The sequence below is a fragment of the Nannospalax galili genome, unplaced genomic scaffold (assembly GCF_000622305.1).
Source record: "Nannospalax galili isolate Female #2095 unplaced genomic scaffold, S.galili_v1.0 scaffold54, whole genome shotgun sequence".
NCBI lineage: Eukaryota > Metazoa > Chordata > Mammalia > Rodentia > Spalacidae > Nannospalax > Nannospalax galili.
In genome coordinates this window covers 6,209,332-6,235,749 of record NW_008341028.1, presented here as the reverse complement: position 1 = coordinate 6,235,749, position 26,418 = coordinate 6,209,332, and the positions used below count along the sequence as shown (strand labels likewise).

Here is a 26,418-nt window from a genome sequence, read left to right as displayed (position 1 = left end):
GTGACTAGTAATAATCAGATATATAGAGATTAGAAATGCATGTGCAAACAATTTTGTTTGTTTTTTGTTTTTGTGTGTTTTTTTTTTTTTTAGTCTTTTTGAGACAGGGTCTCCCTGTAGCCCCAGCTGTCCTGGAACTCACTATGTAGACCAGGCTGGCCTTGAACTCACAAAGATCCGCCTGCCTCTGCCTCCCACCCAGCTGCTGGGATTAAAGGCATGCACCACCACGCCTGGCTTGGCTATTTTTATAGTACTGCACATAGTTCCCTCCCATTGAGTAGGTTTTAATTCCAATTAGGTAACTGTTGATTACCCCCAAGATAAAAGTGCCACTACTGCCCCAGCATAGTTTGCTCTATGGTTGATTGTTGTGGCTATTTACAGCCGATATTGAAACAGATGCATCTTAGCTCTGGAAATTGTTATTGAATATGTCAATGCTGTTGTCATGAAACGCTTCTACTAATTATATGGTTATTAAATAAAAAAAATTTTTAAAAACTAAAAAAAAGCATTAAATTTGTACATTTTAATGGAGTTAAAAAAAAAAGAGGGGGTTGGATTCCCCCTAGAACTGGAGTTATGGATGGTTGCTAGCAGCCATATGGGTGCTGGGAATCAAATCTGGGTCCTCTGAAAGAGCAGTCAGTGCTCTTAACCACTGAGCCTTCTCCCTAGCTCCATAAATTTTTTTTCTTAAAAAAATTAAAAATTAAAACCAAAGAAAAAATAAAAGGAAGGACATATTTAGGAAAGTGAAAACATACAGAATGGAGAAAGTCTTTAAATTCATGTTTCTTTTGTTTTTTTTTGTTTGTTTGTTTTTTGTTTTTTGTTTTTTTTTTTGAGACAGGGTCTTCCTATAGTCCCAGCTGTCCTGGAACTCACTATGGAGATCAGGCTGGCCTTGAACTGGCATAGGTCCACCTGCCTCTGCCTCCAAAGTGCTGGGACTACAGGCCTGACCATGCCCAGCTGGTTTTGGTTTTTAATGGAAAAAAACAAAAAACAGATCAGGATAAAGGGGCAGTTAGTGCAGGTCTGAAACAGGTTACCATGACAGCCTGTCTTTCCAGGACCCCTGTCTTTAGAGGATTGTTTGCTCATTTCCTGCTAGCATCCCAGAACTCCTGTGAACTGGGTGGCTTTCTAGTTCACAGTCAGCTGGTTCACCCTCCTCCATGCCCAGCCCTGAAATTACATCCTGTAGCTTCTGAAATGCATCATTACAGAGTCATTTCCTCGAATGCGTACCTACTGGCAGCCCTCTCCAGTCCCTGCCACCTGCTCCCACCCTTTGCCTCCCTGTATGACTTGTGTTTACTACTGCCTCCTGGCGAATTGTCCTGAGCACTGCAGGGACCGGTCAAGTCTACAGTCTCCCCAGTGGGTAAGAGCCATGAATGAGCACTCATGAAAGAAAAGACAAACAGATCATAGTCTCATTTTTGGTTTTCAATCATTTATTTGAAAAAAACTATACTAGACCTTTTATTATTTAAAAATAAGACTTCACTGTGAAGATGGCATTGGGCAGCGGGACAAAAAACTTGGACTTTCGCCAAAAGTGGGACAAAGTTGAATAGAGAAGCTCATCTAGAAGAGGCTCATGGAAGAGAGAGAAGGGTGGAAAACCAGTGCAGCCAGGCAAGCGGGAGCCTCTCCTGCACAAAGATTACAAAGTGGGCTTGAAATCCAAACTTGGGAAGACAATTGTCATTACCAAGACCACCCCACAGTCTGAAATGGGAGGATATGACTGTAATGTCTGCGACTCTGTGGTCAAGGATTCCATCAATTTTCTGGATCACATTAATGAAAAGAAACATCAGCAAGACCTGGGTATTCATGCATGTGGATCGTTACTCTGGATCAAGTGAAGAGATGTTTTCAAGTCAACAAGAAGCTGGAAGAGAAACAGAAAGATGATGATTTTGAGGAAAGGATGAAGGAGCTCAGAGAAGAGGAGGAAAGCATACAAGAAAGAGACACAGAAGGAGAAGAAAAGGAGGGCGGAGGAGGACTTGACATTTGAGGAGGAGGATGAGAGGGCTGCTGTGATGGCCTTCTCTGGCTTTGGTTCCACCAAGAAGAGTTACAGAAGCTCTCTGTTTGGCCTAACTTTGGCCTGTACTAGACCTAATTTTGTTTGTGTGTTGAGGTGGAAGGAGGGGTGTCAATTCTTTGGGTACTGGAGAAAGTCCTTAAGAGCGTTAATGGGCAGGGCTAGAGGGTGGGTGTCTGTGGTTTCCTTCTACATTGGGAGAGGGCACAGGATGTAGAGGTAATGCTGTGGCATATTCCTTCAGCCTCAGTATGTCACCAGAGTCCCACAGCCTCTGCCCATCTGTATTCCCAATAAAGACCTCCCTCTTTAAGGCTGCTTTCCTGAAAATTGATTAACTAACTAATTAATTAATTAAATTTAAAGTGCCACAATACTGAACTGGTCAAAGGTGAGCACAAAACAGATAACGGTGACTGATGGATATAGAGCCAAAGCATGGAACAAAGGGATAACTGTACAGCTCAAGTCAGTCCACTCCTGGGTGCTTAGCCAAAAGAAAGAAAAGTACTTCATGCTTTTGTTTTTTTGTTTTTTGAGTCAAGATCTCATATAGCCCAGGTTATCCTTGAACTAGATACATAGCTGACAAGATGTCTTTGAGCTTCTGAACCTTCATATCATGAGTGCTGGGATTACAAGTATGCACCATCATACCAGTTTATGCAGTGCTGGGGATCAAACCCACAACCTTGTCCATGGCAGGCAAACATTCTACCAACTGATCTATGTCCCAGCCCAAAAGTACTATATAGTCACATACAGAAAACTGTATGCACACTGAGCATGGTGGCACACACCTTTGATCCCGGTACTCAGGAGGCAGAGACAGGCAGATTTCTGAGTCCCAGGCCAGCCAGGGCAGTATACTGAGATCCTGTCTTTAAAAAAAGTTTACAGTTAGGTATGCTGGCCTATGCCTGTAATTACAGCACACTTCAGGTTGAAGCAGGAGGAGCTCATGTTCAACACAGCAAGAGAGATCCTGTTTTCAAAATAAACAGAAAGAGTCTACAGAATGCAAACTACCCATGATAATAGAAAACAGTAGTTGTCTGGGAACAGAGCAAAGGAGGACCAGAGGGATTAAAAGGAGACATTGCAGAGATAGCTACTGTTTACTGCCTTGACTGTAGTAATGGTTTCACAGCTGTATGCATGTCTCAAAGCTCATTGCATTTCTTTTTATAACTAATTTAATTTTTTAATTAATTTAATTTTTATGTGTTTAAGTATTTTGCCTGCATGTATGTAAGTGCTCTTGTTTCATACAAGAAGAAGGTGTCAGAAGAGGGTATCAGATCCCTTGGAACTGGAGTTACCGTAAGTGCTGGGAACTGAACTCAGGTCTTCTGTAAGAGCAGCCAGTGCTCTTAACCTCTGAGCCATCTCTCCAGCCCCTAAACTCATTCCATTTCTAGTAGTGAAGTATATGTTACTTTAGGAGGTATTAAATGTTACAGGAAAAAAATAGAACAGGTAAAGGAAATGAATTCAGAGCAGCAAGGAAGCAGGCAGCAGGTTGCAGTTCAAAGTAGAATGGTCAGGCTAGGCACAGTAGTACATGCGTGTAATCCTGGCAGTACTCTGGAGGCTGAGGCAGAAGGACCATGAGTTCTAGGCCAACTCAGACTCTCTCTCTCCCCCACCCCTTTCTCTCTCTCTTGAACACACACATAATCGTGATTAAAAATAGAATTTTTTTAAATTAAAAAAAGACCATTAGTTGTTAATGGTTAATTTGAAATAGCATTGTGGAAGGTGGTGATTCTATGGACCAATTTCAGAACCTCACTAATGTGTTTCTCTTGCCTTTCTGAACTATTTTTTTTTCTTCCTATGTCCTTAAATAAAATTTTTTGTCTTACTCAAAAAAAAAAAAAAAAAAAAAAGACTCACCAGGTATGGCAACACACACCTTTAATCCCAGCACTCAAGATGCAGAGGCAGGTGGATTTCTGGGAGTTTGAGGCCAGCCTGGTTTACATAGACAGTTCCAGGTCAGCCAGGGTTACATAGGAAGATGATCTCAAAAAAGGGGGAAAAAATGCCTCTAAGCAGAAGCTTGTGAAGCAAATGTGTACTCTACTGGGACCCAGAGGTAGATTGGAAGCAGTAGTATAAATAAAAACAGAAGCGGAGATGGATTGACGAGGTAAAAGAACCTGATCTCCCAGGTCCTCTCACAGGCCATTGCAAGTTTTGTTCCATGACTGAGAGGCTGAAACAGTAGAAGGTTTCAAGTACAGGAGAGACATGATCTGACCTACATTTCAAAAGGAGAAATTCAGCTGCTCTGTGGAGAACAGATTTTAGGGGAGTAAAGGAGGAAGAAGGGAGATGGGTTGGGGGTGGCTATAAGAGCCTAGATGAAGAATGAAAGTGACAGCTTCACATGCAGACCAATACCCAGTACTGTTTCTTTCATAGAACCTAAGATGTCATTGATTAGAGGATATGTCCTGATTTCAGAGATGTTAAAATATGCAGCGAGAATTGCATTATGTAGTGTGAACTTCAATATACAAGGTTGAATCTATGACTCAAATTCATAAGCGTTGGTGATTGAAGACTGGCTTTTCTGAATTAGTGCACAACTCTTGGTAATATTCCGAAAGTAACCAAGTACAACCGTCTCTCAGCTTACCTGTAGTCCCATATCTAGAAATTTAGTTTATATTAAGGCCACACAAAGCAGTTCATATATAGATGGAATTAGAGTCAATGTTCAAAATTATTATACATATTCTAAAATATATATTAATGTATATTAAAAGTTATACAAGGGGTGCTGAGATGGCTCATCAGTTAAGCTCACTGGCTGCTCTTGCAGAGGACCTGGATTCGATTCTCAACACCCATGTGGAAGATAACAACCATCTGTAACTCCAGTTCCGGGGGATCTGATGCTCTCTTCTGGCCTCCTCGACCATTGTGCATACAAGGGATGTACACTTACATATAAATAAATAAATCTTTTGTAAAAAGTTATGCAAGGGAGCTGGGAATCAAACCCAGGTCCTGTGCAAGAGCAGCCAGTGCTCTTAACTGCTAAGCCATCTCTCCAGCGTCTACATTTCTTTTTAAAATTATTTAATTTTTTATTTTTATGTGTATGTTTTGTCTGCATGGATGTCAGTGCACCCATGCAAGCAATTCAAGGGAGGCCCACATTCTCCAAATAGTCAATCACTGTGACAAACAAAATTTCTCTCCAACAAATATCTAAGAAGGCTCTAGAATATGATGTCAATACAGCACACACATGGCCATACAATTATGGTCCAATCAGAGGGAAGCCAGGGACTGTTGGGTGAAGAAGGAAGGGCAATGCCCTGAGGGAAGAAGTCGGTACATATAGACACAGCTGGGATGGGTTCCTCTCTCCCGCCACTAAGTAGAGTCAGACTTGGGACAAGACCTTTATCATTTTAAAAAAATGTATCATTTAAGAATTATTTATTTATTACTGTTGAATGTTTGTGCATGAAGTATAAGTGTAGGTGCAAGTGCTACAGTGCATGTATGGAAGTCAGAGGAAGATTTTGTGGAGTTGGTTCTTTCCTTCTACCTTCATGTGGGTTCCAGGGATTGTACCTGGGTTGTCAGGCTTACATCACTGGGCAGCAAGCACCTTTACCTGCTGAGCCATCTTCCTGGTCCTAATGTGACAGTTAAAAAAATTTAGTGAAACACACAAAACATCCATATCAACTTTTTGTTATGATAGAATCCAGAGACTCATACAGACTAACCATGCCCTTGACCGATGAGCTACATCTTCAACCACACTTTAACTATTTTATTATTTATTTATTTATTTATTTATTTATTTATTTATTTAGAGACAGGGTTTCACATATCCTAGAATAGCCTCCAAATTTTGTATGTAGCCCAGGATGATCTTACACTTCTGATCCTCCTAACTTTTACATCCTTAGTGCTGAGATTACAGGTGTGGACCATCACTTTTTATCTCTCCTCTCTCTCTCTCTCTCTCTCTCTCTCTCTCTCTCTCTCTCTCTCCCTCTCCCTCTCCCCCCTCTCTCCCTCTCTCTCTTGGTCTTTTTGAGACAGGGTCTCCCTGTGCCCCAGCTGGCCTCTAACTCCCTATGTAGCTCAGACTGGCCTTGAACTCCCAGAGATCCTCCTGCTTCTGCCTCACAAGTGCTGGGATCAAAGGCATGCCCCATCACTCCTGACTCTCTCTCTTTCTCTCTCTCCTTTAAAGGATGTATTTTGCCAGGTATGGTGGTGCACACCTTTAGTCCCAGCATTTGGGAGGCAGAGGCAGGTGGATTTCTCTGAGTTCAAGGCCAGCCTGGTCTACAAAGTGAGTTCCAGGCCAGCTGGGGCTACAGAGAGACCCTGTCTCAAAAAGGCAATCGATCAATCAATCAATCAACTAATTAATTAATTAAAAGATACATTTTATTTTTAATTATGTGTATGTGGAAATACAGTTTTGCCAATACCATTTATTGAACAGGCTATCTTTTTTCCAATGTATGTTTTTGCCTCCTTTATTAAGAATTAGGTGGGCACAGATTTGTTAGTTTATTTCTGGGCCCTCTATTTTGTTCCATTGGTCCTGGTTCCATTTATCCTGGTTCCAGACTGTCTTTATCACCATACTCTGTAGTATAATTATGATTTCTTAACTATTTAGGTGTTTTGAAAAAAGACTTACTTATTTTTGTTTTGTGTGTATGAGTGTTATGCCTGCATCTATGTAAGTGCACTCATGTCATGCAGTACCTGTGGAGACCAGAAGAGGGCATCAAATCCCCTGGAACTGTAGTTACTGATGGTTGTAATCCCCTGGAACTGGAGCTACAGATATTGTTAGCCGCCATGTGGGTGCTGGAAATCGAACCCAGCTCCTCTGTAAGAGCAGTCAGTGCTCTTAATCACTGAACCATCTCTCTAGGCCCAAGTTTCTTTTTTTAAAAAACAAAAACAATTTTATTTAATAAAAATACACAATAGATATTTCTCTTTTTTTTTTTTTTTTTTTTTTTTTTTCGTCTTTTTGAGACAGGATCTCCCTGTGGCCCCAGCTGGCCTGGACGCACTATGGAGACCAGGTTGGACAACAGATATTTCATAAAGAGTAACAACTAATGGTCAGTGTAATCAGAAAGGAAGCCCAGGTCTCACAATCACTACCCAGAAGGGACAACACTTAACTGGACCCCACGGAATGCAGAAATGGTTCCTGCTACTTCAATATGCAGAAAATTGAATTCACATATTCACGATGAAATAAAAGACAAAAACTATGCTCCTTTTCTTTTCAAATTACCTTTTCTTGTTCTCAATTCTAAATATTATAGTATACCCACACATGCATTTGTCCACATGAGGGAAAATTTTGTTTTTGTTTTTTGTTTTTTTGATTTTTGGTTTTTTTGTTTTTTGTTTTTTGTTTTTGTCTTTTTGAAAGACAGGGTCTCCCTGAAGCCCCAGCTGGCCTGGAACTCACTATGTAGACCAGGCTGGCCTTGAACTCACAGAGATCTGCCTGCCTATGCCTCCCAAGTGTTGGGACTAAAGGCGTGTGCCACCACGCCCAACTTGTTTTTGTTTTCTTTCTGAGATTGAGTGACCTTATTTAATATTACATATACTAGGTCCATCCATTTTGCTATGAATTGTAATGTCATTTTTCTTTGGAGCTAAATAATAATTTCATTTTATATATGTACCAGATTTTCATATCCATCCATCTGTTGATGGACAACTAGGTTGGTACCATTTCCTGGTTATAGTTGCAAGCAAGGGGGTATAAATATCTCTGTGGTAAGGTATGGAATTCTCTGGGTATATACCCAGGAGTAAGATAGGTCATATGATACTTCTGTTTTTAATTTTTTGAGGAACCTCTAAACTGATTTCTATCTATAATGGTGGTACTGATTTGCACTCCCACCAGTGGTGAATAAGGGTCCTTCTTTCTCTACATCCTCTCCAACATTTGTTGTCTGATCTCTTTACCCCCATTCTGTTTGGGCTAAAATGGTCTCTCAAAATGTTTTAATTTTCATTTCCATGATGACTAGGGATGTTGAGCACTTTTTAAGATAACTGTCTATTCAATTTGTTGGTCCATTTGTTGATTGGTAATTTTATTTCCTTTGCATTTCATTTTTGCAGTTCTTAGTATATTATGGATTTTAGCCCCTTGTCTGAGATATAGCTGGTTTAAATTATCTCCCATTCTGTGGGCTATCTGTGTGCTCTGCTGATAGTTTCCTTCACTGTGCAGAAACTTCTAAATTTCAGATGGCTTCATCTGTTGATGCTTGGGGCTAGCTTCTGTGCTATTGATGTTCTGTTCAGAAAGTTCTTGCCTACCCCTTGTCCTGAAGAGTATTTCCTGTTTTCATCTAGGAGTTTCAGAGTTTCAGGCTTTAAATTAAGGTATTTGGTCCATTTCAAATTGATTTTTGTGCAAGGTGAAAGTTGTGAATTTAATTTCATTTTTCCGAAGGTAGAAATTCAGTTTTGCCAACACCATTTATTAAATAAGCTATTTTTTTCCCAATGTATACTTTTGCCTTCTTTATCAACAATTAGGTGGACCCATATTTTTCAGTTTCTTTCTGGGTCCCCTATTTTTATTATTTATTTATTTATTTATTTTTGTTTTTTGTAGCCCCAGCTGGTCTGGAATGTGCTATACACCCCAGGCCGGCCTCAACCTCACAGAAATCTGCCTGCCTCTCTTCCCAAGTGCAAGGATTAAAGATGTATGCCACCACACCTGGCTTACCTGTCTATTTTTTTGCTTTGGGTTTTTTGTTGTTGTTGTTGCTCTTGTTGTTGGTTTTGTTTTTGTTTTTTGAAATAGGGCCTCACTGTATAGCCTTGGCTGGCCCCAAACTCACTATGTAGCTCAGACTGGCCTCATACTCACAAAGATCTGCTTGCCTCTGCCTCCCAAGTGCTGGGATTAAAGACATGTGCCACAATGCCCAGCTTCGTATGCATGTTTTTGAGCAATGTAAGTTTTTCCTATAATTTTTAAAATTTTGTGTTTATGAGTGTGTTGCTTGCATGTATGTAAGTGCACCTGTATGGTGCAATGCCTGCGGAGGTCAGAAGAGGTCATCAGATCCCATGGAACTGAAGTTAATGGACTTGTTAGCCATCATGTGGGCCCTGGGAACCAAGCCCAGGTCCTCTGCAAGAGCAGCCAATCCTCCTAACCACTGAGCCATCTCTCCAGCCCCTTTCTTGGAATCATTCAAAGGTAAAAAAAAATATATAGTTAGAGATTAAATGATTTAAGAACTCCATTATATGGATGAAACAAAATTTACCTAACAAACCTGCTGCTGGTAAACATTTAGATTATCTTATCAATTTTTTAAAAATTTATTGTATATTGGGGCTAGAGAGATGATTCAGCAGTTAAGAGGTTAAGAGTACTGACTGCTCTTGCAGAGAACTTGGGTTCAATTCTCAGCATCCACATGGCAGCTAACAAGCATCCTAACTGCAGCTCCAGGGGATCTGATGCTGTCTTCTGACCTCTGTGGGTGTTGCACAACACAGGTGCACTTACACACATGCAGGCAATATACTCATATACAAAAACTAAAAATAAATAATTTAAAATTATTGTATTTTAATTGTGTGTGTGTGTGTGTGTGTGTGTGTGTGTGTGTGTGTGTGTAAACTTCTGTGCAGGTGCCCATGGAGGCCAGAAGAGAGCATCAGAGACCTTGGAGCTGGCAGTTGTGCGTCACCTGGTGTAGATCTTGGAATTGATTCAAGTCTTCTGCAAGAGCAGCAAGCACTCTTATCTGCTGACCATCTCTCCAGACCCATCAATGCTTTGATACTATAAACATGTTATAGTGGATATCCTTTTTAATATTAATCTATCTTGAATACATTTCTGGAAGAAGTGCCTTCTTAATGGTTGTACCAGTTTTTATTCTGAATAACAGCTTGAATTCATGATTGTCTATAATCTCAAAAATATAGCATAGTCTTCATTATTTTTTAAAGATTAAAAAATTATGTATGTATATCTAAATGTATGTGTGTGCACCATATGCGTGTATGCCTGGTGGCCGAAGAGGCCAGAAGAGGGCATCAGATCCCCTAGAACTGGAGTTACGGACAGTTGTTAGCTGCCATGTGGGTACTGGAAACTCAGCCCGGGTCCTCTGCAAGAGCTGTTGATGCTCTTATCTGCTGAGACATCTCCCCAGCCCCCACTATTTTTATTTTTGATAAAATATTACTTTTATTATTATACAATTTTACCATATTTTGGAAAATGAAATTGAGAATTAAAAAATTTTTTTGGTCAAGTGAGGCATGGTGGCACATACACACATACACACATACAGATACACACATACTCATACACACATATACACATACGCATACATTCACACAGACACACAGATGCATAGTCAGACAGACACACACATACGCACACCACATACATACACACAGAGTAAAACTCCTTGATTTATGGTGAAGTAATATTCTGTAAGCCCATCAAAGGTTGAAAAAGGTAAAAAATTTTTTTAAACCAGAAGCTCACATCTCTAATCCCAGTACTTAATAGACTAAGGTAGGAGGATTGCTATGAGTTCAAGACCAGCCTGGGCTACATAGTTTCAGGCTGCCATGAGTTCAAGATCAGTTTAGGCTACAGAGTGAGACCCTGTGCCAGAAACAAAAATGCATTCACCACTTCCAACTTACCAAGCATCATAGCTTAGCAACATAGTACACTAGAGTATTGATTGTTTAGCCTCCTAAATATGTGATTGACTGTGGGCATGGCTTATTGGCACTGTCCAGCATCCCAAAAGAAGTGTCATACTGTAACATATCAATAGACTTGGGAAAAGATCAAAACACTGTTTCTACTGAGTATTATTTTTATACCATCATAAAATTATGATACACATAAAAATGGAGTCAGAGATTGTGTTTATGTAATTTATATTCTCTTAGTCATCTTACTGAATTCTCTAGTCACGTTTGTTTTTTAGACAGTCTCCCTGTGGTCCCAGCTAGCCTGGAGCTCACTATGTAGACCAGGCTGACCAAAATCTCAGAGATCTACCTGCCTCTGCCTCCTACATGCTAGGATTAAAGGTATGCACCACCACACCAAGCTACTCTACTCATTTTTTTTTCTTGTCTCCAAATAATGATTTTTTAAAAATCTCTTCCAGGAGGCAGAAAGATTGCAAGAGTCAGAGGTGTTGATGACCACAAGGAAACAGAATTTTCTAGACAATTGGGAACTTACTCTTGTGAACTTGCAGCTGTGGTAACAGCATGCACAAGACCGATGCAAGCTCAAGCCAGACAAAATCACAGCACGGAAATGGAGATGTGAGTAAGAAGCCCCAACTTTAGCTGAGGAACTATTGGCAACTGATAACCGCTGGGAGAGGGAGAGATGGTTTTCTTTAAGGGTGTGATGCTAGATGGGTGAACCAGGCTCCTGTGGATGGATGCACACCGAAGGACATTTGGGGACACAAATTTAACTTGATAGGCCTTAATATACGTGACAGAGTACATGAAATCTGGCAGAGGGGCTCTAAGAGGGGTGCAGATAGGAAGAGGAGTCTAAATATGATCAAAATATATTGCATGAAATTTGTAAAAAAAATCAATGAAAATGAATTTCTTCTAAAGTTACATCTTTTGTTTATTTTTCTTATCCTACTACATTAGCTAGGACATCTAGAAGACATTTTATAGTGGAATCAGGACTGAAGAAATGACTCAGGGGTTAAGAGTACTTGCTGTTCTTGCAGAAGACCTGGATTGGATTCCCAGCACCCGTATGATGGCTCACAATTGTCTTTAACTCCAGTTTGAGGGGATCTAATACCCTCTTTTGGGCGATGTGGGCACCAGGCATGCATGTGGTACACATACATAAATGTAGGCAAAACACTCATACACATAAAATAAAAATAAATAAATTTAACAGTGAAACTAGTAACCAGCATCTTTGTCTTCTTTTCTTCTCTGAAAAAAAAATAAAAATATAAAAGCTTGCAGCAAGCAGGAGACCTGGGTTTGGATCCCCAGCAGCCATGTAAAAAAGAAAAAAATGACAGCATATACTGATAACCCCAGTGCTGTTGAGTGAAGACAGATCCTGGACACTCATTGGCCAGGCAGTCTAGTCAAAACAGTGAGCCCCAGGTTTGGTGAGAGAGCCTGTTAAAAAATAAGGTGGAAGCAGGGTATGCTGACACACACCTTCAGTATCAGCACTCAGGAAGCAGCGGCAGACAAATCCTTAAAAGTTCAAGGCCAGCCAGGTCTACATAGAGTTCCAGGCCAGCCAGGGATACAAGAAGACCCTATCTCAAACACCTCCCCCCCAAACAAAAAAGAAAGTGGAGAAGCAATTGAGAACGACACCCCACATCAGCCTCTCACCTCCACACATTCCTCCACATATACCTGCATGGAGAATGTACCTGCACACACATGTACACACATGCATACTACACACACACGAGAGAGAGAGAGAGAGAGAGAGAGAGAGAGAGAGAGAGAGAGAGTTATATTGAGATATAATTCACTTAACACAAAATTTATCCTTTTGAAGTATACAGTTTGGTCTTTTTAGAAAGGCAGGAACAGCTAGAAGCTGTCAACAACTGCATCCCTTATAGTTAAATGGCAGGTCATTTTAAAGGTTGTCTGAGCCTTGCATTAATAGTTATCATGGTTCTATTTACATTGTAATATTTTATGTATATGTTATCCCACAAGGGTTAGGATAATTTCCTCTTTTAAAAAACTTTAAAATTTGTTTTTATGGGTAGGAGTGGTTTGCCTGCATGTATTTAAGTGTACTTGTGCATGCAATGCCCACAGAGGCCAGAAGAGGGTGTCTGATCCCCTGGAACTGGAGTTACAGACAGTTGTTAGCCACCTTGTGGATGCTGGGAACCAAACCCAGGTCCTCTGGAAGAGCAACCAGTGCTTAACTGCTGAACCATCTCTCCAGCCCCAGAAACTTGATTGTCCCTGGTATTTTGTTTGTTTGCTCTTTTTTTTTGTTTGTTTTTTATTTATTTGTATTTTATGTGTATGAGTTTTGCCTGCATGTATGTAAGTGTACCACATGCATACAGTGCCTGTGGCATGAAATCCCATGGAACCTGAGTTAGGGATGGTTGTTATGTGGGTGCTGAGAACCAAATCTGGGTCCTTGGCAAGAGTGGCCAGTACTCATAACTGCTGCACCATCTCTCCAGCCCTCCTCTTTTTTTTAATTAAAAAAATTTTATTTTTATACAGAGTCTCACTACATAGCTCTCTGTAGACCAGGTTGACTTTGAACTTGCAGAAATCCTCCTATCTCTGTCCTCTTTGTGCTGGGATTATAGGTGTGTGCCACCATGCCTGGTTTAAACGTCTAAGGACTTTAATTTTTTGTATAGCCAAATTATGAAATACATCTTCTTTCTTATGATACAACCGTATTAAATAGATTAATAGGCACCTGTTTATCAAAACATTTAGATATTTGGGGCAGAAACAGACACAACAGAATCCTTACTAGTGGTACACTAGTAATTGTTCAATAACCAGCTCTTGAGAGTACTAATTTGGGGCTGGTGAGATTTGGCAGCAGGTTTAAAAGTACTTGCCACACAAGCCTGACAGCCTGAGTTTCATCCACAGAAACCATAGTGGAAGCAGAGAACTGACTCTACAAAGTTGTCCTCTGACCTTGGTACATTTGCACCCTGTACATACAATGTAATACACACAATAAATAACAATAACAATAATAAATTAAATGCCTTTAAAAGAAGAGTGGAGCTGGAGAGATGGCTTAGCAGTTGAGACCACTTGCTGCTTTTTTGGGAGACCTGAGTTCAGCTCCCAGTGTCCACATCAGGTGACTCACAACCTCTTGTAACTCCAGCTTCAGTAGATCTGACACCCTCTTTTGGACTCTGAGGGTACCCATACACATGTAGCATACACACTTAACATGTAAATAAAAATAAATACATATTTTAAAAAATTAATAAAACAGAAAGAGTACTGACTTACAGTACTTGTTGATTTTCAACATAAATGCCCCCATCATGGTCAATATTAATATATTAAATATTAAATATAACATTTAACTAGGATGCACAATTTTAAAAAAATTAACATATGTCCTGTCACACTGAAACAAACCAGTTCCAGTACATCAACTACTGTTTTAAGAGCTGTGTTTCTAAAAATCACTGTATTATTGAATGATAAAATTAGAATACATTAAGAGAAAAAATTTTTTAATTTACTCTAACAACTAATATGACTTCATTTTTCTCTGTTTCCAGTCTTTGATTCATACCTACTCTGTTTATTTATTTGTCTTTATTTTAAAGACAGGGTCTCAAGTATCCCAGGCTGGCCTTGAACTTGCTATGTAACCAAGGATGGCTTTGAACTTCTGATCCTCCTACCCGCATCTAAAAATTGCTGGGATGATAGGTATGCATTACCATACATATATTTTTTAATTAAAAATTATTTATTTTAATTTTATGTGCATGTGTGTGCGTGCCTCAGTGTACGAATGTGTACCATGTGAGTGCAAGTGCCCATGGAGGGCAGAAGAGGGCATCATATCTCCTGGAACTGGAGTTACAGATGGTTGTTAGCTCCATTTGAGTGCTAGGAACTGAACCTGGGTCCTCTGCAAGAACAGCCAGGGCTCTTGAACTGCTGAGCTAGCTCTCCAGCCCCATATACATATCTTTTTAAAAATAGTTATAATCAAGTAGTTTAAAAAAATAAACATAGCATAATAGATAGAATAAGATAGTGAGCCCCATGCATCAGCCAGCTCTTCAGAACATTAGTTTATGGCCAACCCTGTGGCATCCTCACCCACAGCTACGTTCCTCAACCCCTGCTTTTTGAAGTGAATCCCAGACATAATCCTCCTCTGTCTGTAAATATTTCAGTAGTAACCAATAAATTTTTCATTCAGTTTTTTTCACTTGTAGTCTAAGGACAACAACGACATGAATAATTCAACTAAAATTTTTAAGTATTCTGATGTTGGCAGTGAAGATTGATTTGGGGGCAATAGAGAACTACATAAGAGCTATAGTGTTTATAGTTTTATTACTAAATCTTTCATTTAAAAGATATTTATTTGCATTTTATGTGTATGGGTGTTTTGCCTACATATATGTAAGAGTACCTGTGCATGCAATGCCTGTGGAAAAGAGGTTGACAGAGGTTGCCCATGGAACTGGAATTACAGACAATTGTTAGCCACCATGTGGGTGCTGGGAGCTGAACTCAGGTCCTCTGCAAGAGCAGCCAGTGCTCTTAACTGCTGAGCCATCTCTCCAGCCCTGCTTATTTTTCATTCTTCCATTTGTGGTAAAATTAAACTTTTCCAATCTACATATAATTTTTTTTGGTCTTTTTGAGACAGGGTCTCCCTGTAGCCCCAGCTGTCCTGGAACTCACTATGTAGACCAGGCTGGCCTTGAACTCACAGAGATCCACCTGCCTCTGCCTCCTGAGTGCTGAGATCAAAGGGCATGTGCCACCACATCCGGCTACATACAAATTTAAATGGTTGAAACCAATTAAAATTTCACATTATCATATACATACCAATATAACATGGGCTGAATCACAGTGTCTCTACAGATGATGGGGTGGTTTGAATGAAAAATGTTCCCCACAGACTCATGTATTTGAACACTTGGTCCCCAGTTGATGTTGCTGTTTGGATAGGTTATGGAACCTTTAGGAGGTGCAGCTTTTCTGGAGGAAGTACATCGCTAAGGGTGGGTTTTGAGAGTTTACAACGTTTACAAACTTCTGGTTTGCTCTCTCTGCTTCCCATGTGTGGATAAAAATGTGATCTCACAGCTTCCCAATCCTCCTGCTGTGCTTCCCCTGGCATCATGGACTCTCTGGAACTATGAGCCACAATAACTGTTTTGTAAGCTGCTTTGGATCATGGTATTTCATCACAGCAACAAAAGAGTAATTAATACATATAAGTACCCATCAAAATCTAATCTTATTTAATAGATCTGAATCCTAACACAGTTATTAGCATCTTCTCCAATATGGAAAATTTTAATAGCTTCACCATAAATCCTCCCATGAATGCATTTTATTTTTTAAATTTTTTCATTCAATGATCCATTAGAGATTTCCAGGGAGACAGATTATTGTTTCTTTTCTTCACTCATTCTTTTGCACTGAGGTTCTCAGCATTATCCTCCAGTCCTTTAGGGGAGCTTAGCATAGAGGAGGCAAATTTGAAGCTCACTCCCCAGTAGAAATTTGGCAAACAGAAAGGCCTTCTTATTACAACATTTACCATAAATGACATTTGGCACTTACTACAGTAATGCTACAGGGGTTCTTTGATCAGAGCCTGGGCCTTGACAGCCCTAACTGTTAAGTGGTTCAGGAGAGGAGCTGATGTGAGATTACCCATTAGAAAATGAGATTTATTAGAAGAGAGAGAGGGTCATGCAACCACAGGGGTCATGAGGGGGGAGAGCATTGTAAAGGATGTCACATCATACCAGAGACAGCCTGATGGGGCCATGAGGTAGAAGAACATTATAGACATAAAAACACCAGAAAGGTAGTTTAAGAAGAAAGAGTAGAAGAGATAGTCATCATGAGCCAAAAATAAATCTCTTCCCTTTTAACTTTTTCTCTCAGGTAGTTTGGTCACAGGTATGCAAACTAACTACAGTACCAGACTATTATATATAACTGTGGATGCACACACTCTTACCCTGGCTTTCCCATGCAAGGTAAATTTTATTATATCAACTTTGCAGATGAGCAGGAGTCAGATTTACTTAAAACAAAACACAGAAAGGCAGCAGAGCCAGGATCTGGGCCCTAATACATTGGTTGGGGCTATTTTGGTTATACATAACAGAAATTAGTTAAGTTCAGCTAAAAAAAAGGGGGGGACCTTAATTAAAGGGCTTTGGGACAGTTCAAAGAATGAATGGAAAACTGGAGGTGACTTGTAAGAACCAGGGCAACAAAAATGACTTGTCCTGTAGTCTGGAAGGAGTGAGCATCAGACTTTTTTTTTTTAATTCTTCTATCATTTTGTTCAAGATCAAAGTTCATGGAAGGAAACCCCTATCGGTCTTTGACTTCATAAAGAGAACAGGATCTGTAGTTCAGTACCCCATTAAGAAGCCATGTGCTTCAGAAGGAACCAGTCCTCTAAAACAATTCAGATACAGACTTAAAAAAAGATTTATTTTATTTTTATTTATGTGTATGTGTGTATGTATATGTATATCTGTGCAAGTGCCTCAGAGGCCAGAATAGGGCATCAGACCCTCTAGAGCTGGATTTATGGGTGGTTGTGAGCCACCCAGTATAGGTGCTGGCAACTAAACTCCAGTTCTCTGCAAGTGCAACAAGTCCTCTTAACCTCTGAGTCATCTCTTTAGCCTCCAGGGTATCATTTTTGTTTGTTTATTTTTATTTTCTATGTATGAGTGTTTTGCCTGCATGTAAGTAAGTGTGTCATGTGCATGCAATACCCATAGAAGCAAGAAGAGGACATTGGATCCCCTGGAACTGAAGTTAGGGATTGTTGTTAGCTGCCATGTAGATGCTCCACAAAAGCAGAAAGTACTCTTAACTGAACTATTTCTCCAGCCCTCAGGGTACATTTTTGAAGAATGATATGGATGTTCAGTGGTGAAAAGTTCTGTGGTGACATCATGAATGCTGTATCTGCATGTCTCTTCCAGGAAGGACTTTTTGTTCTAGCTGAGGGATTGTTGTCAGGCCATTCAGGAACTGCTCTTGCTGAGGAGAGCCACTTGACCCAGTTACACCCTTCTAGGAACAGCCTGTATTGCTGATGTTGGGATATAAAGGTCGGGTCATTTCAACTCAGCAATGGGACAAGTATGTAGCCGTTTTACTCTAAAGCTTCCTGTGGAATTGGATGAGGCTGTTAGAAGACCCTGCTTCATGGTTCAATCTTCCCCTGTACCAACTACTTCCTGCTACCTCTCCCTTCCATGGGTATTGATTATAAGAGAATTGTTTGCTTGTTTTGCACCGTCTCACACATCCCAGGCCTATAACTCACTAAGTAGCTTCTGATCTTCTTGCCTCCACTACCCCAGTGCTGGGATTTTAGGCATGTGCCACCATACCAGGCTTTAATTTTTCTTGTTGCCACATTTTTTTTTTTAAGTTAAAAAAAAGGCTAGGTATGGTGGTGTACATCAGTAATCTCAGCACTTGGGAGGTACAGACAGGAGAATCAGGAGTTTGAGGCCATACTCAGCTACACAGTGAATTTGTAACCAACCTGGGTTGCATAAGACTGTCTCAGGGGGCTGGAGAGACGACTCAGTGGTTAAGAGTGGCTGCTACTAGGGTTAAGTTCCCAGCATCCACATGACAGCTAACCACTGTCCATAACTCCAGTTCCAGGGGATCCAATGCCCTCTTCTGACCTCCATGAACATTGCACAACACGGGTGCACTTATATATGTGCAGTACACTCATGCACGTAAAAAAAAAAATAATAAAATATCATTAAAAAAATACTTTTTCAAAAACAAGCAAACAGAGCCAGGCGTGGTGGCACACACCTGTAATCCCAGCACTCGGGAGGCGGAGGCAGAGGATCTCTGTGAGTTTGAGGCCACCCCGGTCTACAAAGTGAGTTCCAGGCCAGCTGGGGCTACAGGGAGACCCTGTCTCAAAAAGACAAAAAAAAAAAAAAGAAACAGATCTTCATTTAATCCAATATTATTTACACCTTTCTTAGCATGTAATCAACATAACAATTATTAACAGTTTTAATCTTTTCTTTTTAAAAAGTTTTTTATTGTGTTTATTTAGGTGTGTTTGTATATGTGTGTGGTGTAGCCACTGGTAAGATGCACAGGCTTCTGTAAATAGTCTCTCATCCACGTTCTGTAAACAACCCTTTGAAACTTATTGGATAACCCTTCCCCAAAAGGCAGGAAAATAGAGGAGGACACTTGGGAAGAGTATAGGATCAGCAAGAATGGGAGGGAGAGGAGAATGGAGGAATGTTATTTACATACACTGTATACATGTAGGAAAATGTCAAATAAAATCCATTATTATATATAATTAATATATACTAATAAAATCATTTTGAAAAAGTAGTATCCAGTTCTTCCACAATAGTGAGTCAGTTGGTTTTTCAAGGATTATTCGCAGTGCATTCTAATCAGGCCTGAAAGTCCTAGACAAGAACTCTTGTCTTCAAGCCCCACTGCCTTCTGTCCCAGGGGAGGAGACAACAACAGAGGGAAAACAGCAACCCAGTATCTACCGTTGATTTAATTGAAAACAACAATCATTCCTTTTCACAACATAAAGAAATGGAAGTCACAGCTCAGTGTTCAAGGCTTTGAAATGAAATTGAAACAGGGAACTGAAAACAGCTCTGAGACAGGGTTTAAAATCATGAACTCCAATCTACTAATTCTATCTGTATAATGCCACATAAAATAAAGGAGTAGGGCCAGTGAGAAGGCTCAGTAGGTAAGAGCTTGAAGCCAAGCCTGACAGCCTAAGTTTGATCCTCAGAACCCATGTAAATGTGGAAGAACTCTACAAAGTTGTCCTCTGACCTCCACATGCACACTGTGCCATGCATACCCACATGTAAGCATTATGCACACAAAAATAATAAAAATTAAAACAAAGGAATAATTTGTTCTTTTTTAAATTTTACTTTCTGTGTATATAAGTGTATGTGCATTCCTGGTACTCTCAGAGGGCAGAAGAGGATACAGGATTCCCTGAAACTAGAGTCACAGACATTTGTGAACCACCATGTGGGTACTGGGAACTGAACCCAGGGCCTCTGCAAGAGCAGCCATTTCTCCAGGTCCTATTCATATGTTCTTAAGCAGACATATCACATGTCCAGGTATTCTCTCTCTTTCTCTGTGTCTCTCTATGTCACTGTCTCTGTCTGTGTCTGTCTGTCTGTCTCTCTCTCTCTCTCTCACACACACACACACACACACACAAACACACAATTTTGTACCTCCTATGGAAATCTTGCACTAAAAATGTAACATAGAAACTCATCCTAGCCTGGAATGTGGTTCACACATGTTATCCCAGCATTTAGGAAGCTGAGTGTACTGGTTAGTTGTTTTTTTGTATGGTTTTTGTTTGTTTGTTTTTGGTAAACTTGACACAAATGCTAGTCACCAGGGAAGAGAGAGCCTCAATTGAAGAACTGCTTCCTTGGATTGGCCTGTGGCTATGTCTTTGAGGCAGTATCTCAATTGCTGAATTATGTAGAGGGCCCAGTCCACTGTAGGTGGTGCCATCCCTGGGCAGGTAGGCCTGGGCTGTATAAGAAAGGTAGCTGATTAAAAAAAAAAATCATTTCATCTGGTTTTTGCATCATTTTGGTTTGTCGAGACAGAGTCTGATGCAGTCCAAGCTGGCTCCCAACCCAATATATAGCTAAGGATGACCTTGAATTCACCTCTCTGCCCTCCTGCTTCTGATTCCCGTGCACTGGGGTTTAGTACTTTTAAATTTAGTGGCCCATTTCTGCTTTGAGGTAGCTATTCCTTGAACATTTTAAAGTAAGTTATTTTAAAATATTTTGGGACTGGAGAGATGACTCAATGGTTAAGAATTCTAGTTGTTCTTGCAGAAGACCACGGTTCAAATCCCAGGACCCGCATGGCAGCTAACAACTGTCCATAATTCCAGTTTCAGGGGATCTGACAGCCTCTTCTGTCCTCTGCAGGCATCGCATGACACAGATGCACTTACCTACATGCAGGCAAAACACGCATACACATAAAATAAAAATAATTTAAAAAAATCAGAGTGAAGGACTGGGTGTGATGGTACACACCTTTAAACCCAGCACTGAGGAGGCAGAGGCAGGCAGATCTCTGTGCGATGGAGGCCAGCCTGCTCTAAATAGTGAGTTTCAGGCCAACTGGAGCTACAGGGAGACTCTATCTCAAAAAACTCAAAAAACAACATAATTTTTTAAAAGGAAGTCTTAACTATCTAGTTAGGAATTAAAATGAAAAAAGGGGTGTTAAATATTATAATAGGCAGTTGTCTCCATGGCACACACAAACTACAAGTACTTAAATGAGAAAATATAATTTTTCAGTAATTTTTCATTTTTACAAAATTATTTCCTACCAATTAAAAAAATAATAATTTTGGTCCAGTCACCCTGTCTCCACCTCCATCTCCAAGGACATTTGATATAAAGGAGTAAAACAAACCAGCAGGGGGCTGGAGTCCATAACTCCAGTTCCAAGGGATCCAACACTCTCAAGAGGAGTTATGGACAGTTGTTAGCTGCCATGTGGGTGCTGGGAACTGAACCCAGGTCTTCTGCAAGAGCATCCAGCACTCTTAACCACTGAGCCATCTCTCCAGCCCCCACAAAATAATTTTTTTAAAAGAATCAGCAGGGACTTCTAGAGCTCATGATAAGTTTTCGTAGTTCAACCATAAATACAAACAAAAAAGAAAACAGGAAAAAAACGAAAACTATCAGCAGTCGCTTTTTAAAAGCCCTTTTTTTCCTGAGGGATGAGTAGTTTAAGACTAAGGGTCTTACTTTGTGGCGAGGCTGTCCTTAAGAACTCACTACTTAACCCAGCCTGGCCTCAAACCCCCAGTGATCCTCCTGCCTTAGCCTCCCAAGTACTGGGATTACAGGAGTACGCTACCACACCCAGTGTTGTGGGGTGCTAGGTGTCAGATCCGGAACTTCCTGGGTGTCAGGTGAGCACTCTACCAACCAAGCCACACCCCAACCCTCCAATAGAGTTTTATGGTTTTACTCTCAATTTTGAAAAAAAAAAAAAGTCTTCTATTTTTTAAAAAAGATTTATATTTAGCAGATTTAGGCCTATTTTCTTCCATAATTAGTGGGGATTTTTATGGAAAACTATTTCCTGTCCACCAATATCTCCTAAACTGTGTCCCACAGGACATCTGGATCCTTATCAGTAAGTTTGAAAATGGCACATATACTATCTTCTTACAGATTTGTGGTGTACACTAATTTATTAAAATCAACTCTTTCAACATTTATTTCTTTCCTTCCTTGCTTCTTCCTTCCTTCCTCCTCCCCACCCCTCATTTCTTTCTTTCATTGGGGTCTCACATAGTCTAGGTTGGCCTCAAACTCACTATGTAGCTGGGGATGACCTTGAACTCCTGATCCTCCTGCGTCCATTTCCCAAGTGCTGGGGTGACAGGACTGCACTACCATGCCTGGCTTTATGTGGTGCTGGGGGATTGAACCCATGGCTTTGTGCACGCCAGACGTGCTACTCTACCAACTGAGCTACATCATCAGCCCTCTTCCAGCAATTTCTTTTTTAACTTTATTTAATTTATTATTATTAGTGTGTGTGTGTGTGTGTGTGTGTGTGTGTGTGCATGATATTGGAATGGTACACATGCTGCAGAGCACATGTGGAGATCAGAGGACAACCTTGTGAAGTCAATTCTCTCCTTCTTCCTATATGTGGGTTCCAGGGATTGAACCTAAGTCATCAGGCTTACTTGGCAAGTGCCTTTACCTGCTGAGCCATCTCCACCACTCTCTTCCAGAAATTTCTATGAGTAACTTTGCTTAATTCAGTATTTTCCATCATTAGTTGATTGCATTCATTTTTTTCATGTGACACCTATTAAAATCTTTACCACATTCATTCAACATTATTAGGAAAATTCCTTGTCTGGAGAGACGGACAAATTTCTATCTACTTCAAGTGGTTTTCCATAAATATAACCTCTCTTCACAGAAAGGAAAGGGTTACAGAGCATCCAGTTAGAAGTATATGCTTTGGCAACAGCCTTGAAGAATTTTATTTGCTGTTTTGGATTGTCTTGGTTTTGATGGTTTTAATCTGTTTTTTTGAAAGTGGTCATTAGTCAAAAGACAATGATGGAGAGCCTAGATAGAGACAAAACACACAAGCTTTTAAATCCCAGTTTTCTCAGCACTAATGTGGGTGACAGAGGCATTTTTATAGACTTCCTGTGAAGACTGAAGGAGATCACCCATGGAAGCACACAGACTATGCTAGAGAAGACTGACCTGTTAAAGTCAGTGTCTGGGAAACTGTTGTTTGTGGGAATAGACAGGAAGGAGGGACCGTTAACGATTCTAACAGAAAACAGAAGTAATCACAGTTGCTGAAGCCAATCAAGCAAGGAATGATACTTGAGTTCAGGTCCAATCAGAGTTGATTTTTCTTTCTAAGAGAATTTTAAGAGCACACGGAGCACTCAGATGGAATGACCCAGGCTTGGGGATATGGGCAGGTTGGAGAATGGGAAGAAAGCACACACTGTCACATACCTCATGAGGCTGAAGGGAAGACTAGTACTCCATCACACTGTAAATGGGAACTATATTAGAGAGATGTAAACACTGCATTGTGAGCTGATCTTTTTTACATTTATTTATTAGTGTGTGTGTGTGTGTGTGTGTGTGTGTGTGTGTGTGTGTGTGTACCATTGCACATGTGTGAAGGTCAGAGAACATCTTGTGGGAGTCAATTCTCTCCTTCCATTATGTGGATGCCAGGGATGGAACTCAGGTTGTCAGGCTTGACGCAGAGCACCTTTATCTGCTGAACCAGCAAGATGGCTTGCGACATTGGTATCTAAACATATGGTGGTAAGCCTTGCTTACAGAACTAAAAACAGACAAGACACCCTAAAAATTACCAGAAGGAAAAAAATCCAAAGAAAGCACAGAATATACTGAAAGACAGAAGATACATTATATGCCAAGGAAACATAAAAATAGCAAAATAAAATAACAGAACTAGGTTGCAGGTAATCATGAAGTCAGCTATGTCTGGGAAAAAATACTTCAGTTGTTCAGAAACTGAGTCAGATTTTATGAGCCACATCTAAAACCAGAAACTGATGAAATCAATGTCTGTAACAGTGGAACAAAGGGGTCCTTCTATGCAGCCCTAGTAGAAGTATAAATTAGCAGAGCATTTTCAGAAGACAGGTAATTGTATCAAAACAGGGAATGTATGTACCACTGTTTTGAACTTGTTCATATATAATCTCAAACAAATACTCAAGAATAGGAGGCAGGGGCCAGCAAGGTGGCTCAGCAGGCAAAGGTGCTTGCTGCCAAGCCTGATGATCTGAGTTTAATTCCCAGACTCACATGACAGAAGGAGAAAACTGACTACCACAAGTTGTCCTCTGACCTCACATATGCATGCCGCCCCCAAATTAATTAACTAATTAATTGATTAAATCTCAAACAAATACTCAAGAATAGGAGGCAGGGGCCAGCAAGGTGGCTCAGCAGGCAAAGGTGCTTGCTGCCAAGCCTGATGATCTGAGTTTAATTCCCAGACTCACATGACAGAAGGAGAAAACTGACTACCACAAGTTGTCCTCTGACCTCACATATGCATGCCGCCCCCAAATTAATTAACTAATTAATTGATTAATTTTAAAAGAATAAGACACAGATTGAAACAACCATCGTTTGTAGATACGACAAATAGCTGTCAACCATTAACAATCACAGTGTTAGCTGGGGGTGGAGGTGGCTCAGTGGTAGAGTGCTTGCCTAGTATATACAAGGCCTGAGTTCAATCCTCAGTACTGCCAAAAAAAAAGCTAAACAACCATGGAGTTAGTTTGTTAGTTATTGACTTGTAAACCTGTCCACTGTATCTTCTGAGTGCAAATAGTAATTACAGAATTACTTGTACATTGTGATGCTAAATATGGGGAAGCTGTTTCCACACTGGTGTGCACAGTAAGAGATGTCTAAGGAACACTACCAGAATTATTACAGCTCTTGTTCTGTGTGATGGGATTTCAGGGTGATTTTTATTTCCTTCTTATACTTTATCTTGGGTAAATACATGAGTCATGAGGAACTTGAATACTCAGAATCCCTAAAGCTGCTGTGTCAGACCACAAGCTCTCAGAAGCCACTCCTGCCATTCCCCCCATGAGAGGCTTCAGGGTGGGAACCATCTGGAAGCTAAGTCCAGACAGACTTCCTGCCTAAACACCCAATAGAGGCTAGTTACAGAGAGCCAGCAATGGTGTCATGTCTGGGAAAAGGCTGAAAGCTCTGGAACCAGAGTTGAAGAGTCACTACATGTAGACCCATACTTCTCTGTTTGTCTATGGACAGATTTTTTTTTGCTTTTTTTTTTTTTTTTTTTTTGCAACAGGGTCTCACTCTGTAACCTAGATTGGCCTAGAATGCCTCACTAAGCCTAGGCTGGTCTTGAACTCCCAAGTGCCAGGATTACAGACTGGTACCACTGTGCCTGGCTATATATGATTTTATTTAAGAACTTTAAAAAATTGGGGCTGGAGAGATGGCTCAGTGGTTAAGAGCACTGACTGCTCTTGAAGAGGACCTGGGTTCGAGTCCCAGCACCCACATGGCGGCTTCAAACCGTCCTTAACTCCAATTCCAGGGGAATCCGATGCCCTCTTCTGACCTCCATGGCATTGCACGACACGGGTGCACTCACATACATGCAGGCAATACACTTATACACATAAAATAAAAATAATAAATAAAATATTTTTTAAAAACTTTAAAAATTTGTTTATTTATCTTTTGTTTTATATGTGTAAGTGTATGCCCTGCATGCATGTAAGTGCACCAGTGTCATGCAGTGCCCAAGGAAGACAGAAGAGGGCATCGGATCCCCTAGAACTGGAGTTATGGACAGTTGTTAGCCAACATGTAGGTGCTAGAATTTGAACCCAGGTCTTCTGCAAGAACAGACAGTGCTCTTAACTACTGAGCCATCTCTCCAGCCCCTTAAAAACTTGCAGAAGACCCAGTTCAATTCCCAGCACACCTACATGTCTCCTAACCACTGTCCATAACTCCAGTTCCAGGGAATCTGATACCATCTTCTGACCTCTGTGGGCATTGTACAACACAGGTGCACTTACATACATGCAGGCAATACACTCATACACATAAAATAAAAATAATTTTAAAAAAGTTTTTTAAAGGCTGGGCATGGTGTTACATGCCTTTAATTCCAGCACTCAGGAGCTTGGGAGGCAGAGGCACTCAGATGTCTCAAATTCACATAGCGAGTTCAGGTCAGCCAGGGCTACCCTCAAAAAAACAAACCAATGGGAAAAGAAAACTTTTCTTTTTTATGACTTCCCTGATGTCTGTAATAGAATTTCCCACACCGGAAAGCTATTGTGTGGGTTCCTATGGCAGCCGGTACACCGAGGGAATCTCGCAGGGTAGCTGTCTGGCAGCTGAGAGTCCTTG

The 26,418-nt window shown here is 40.5% G+C and overlaps 1 pseudogene; it reads left to right on the top strand.

The window, feature by feature from the left end:
- The first annotated feature begins 1,526 nt into the window (after nucleotides 1–1,526).
- On the top strand, nucleotides 1,527–3,068 carry LOC103736903 (annotated as a pseudogene).
- The last annotated feature ends 23,350 nt before the right edge of the window (nucleotides 3,069–26,418 follow it).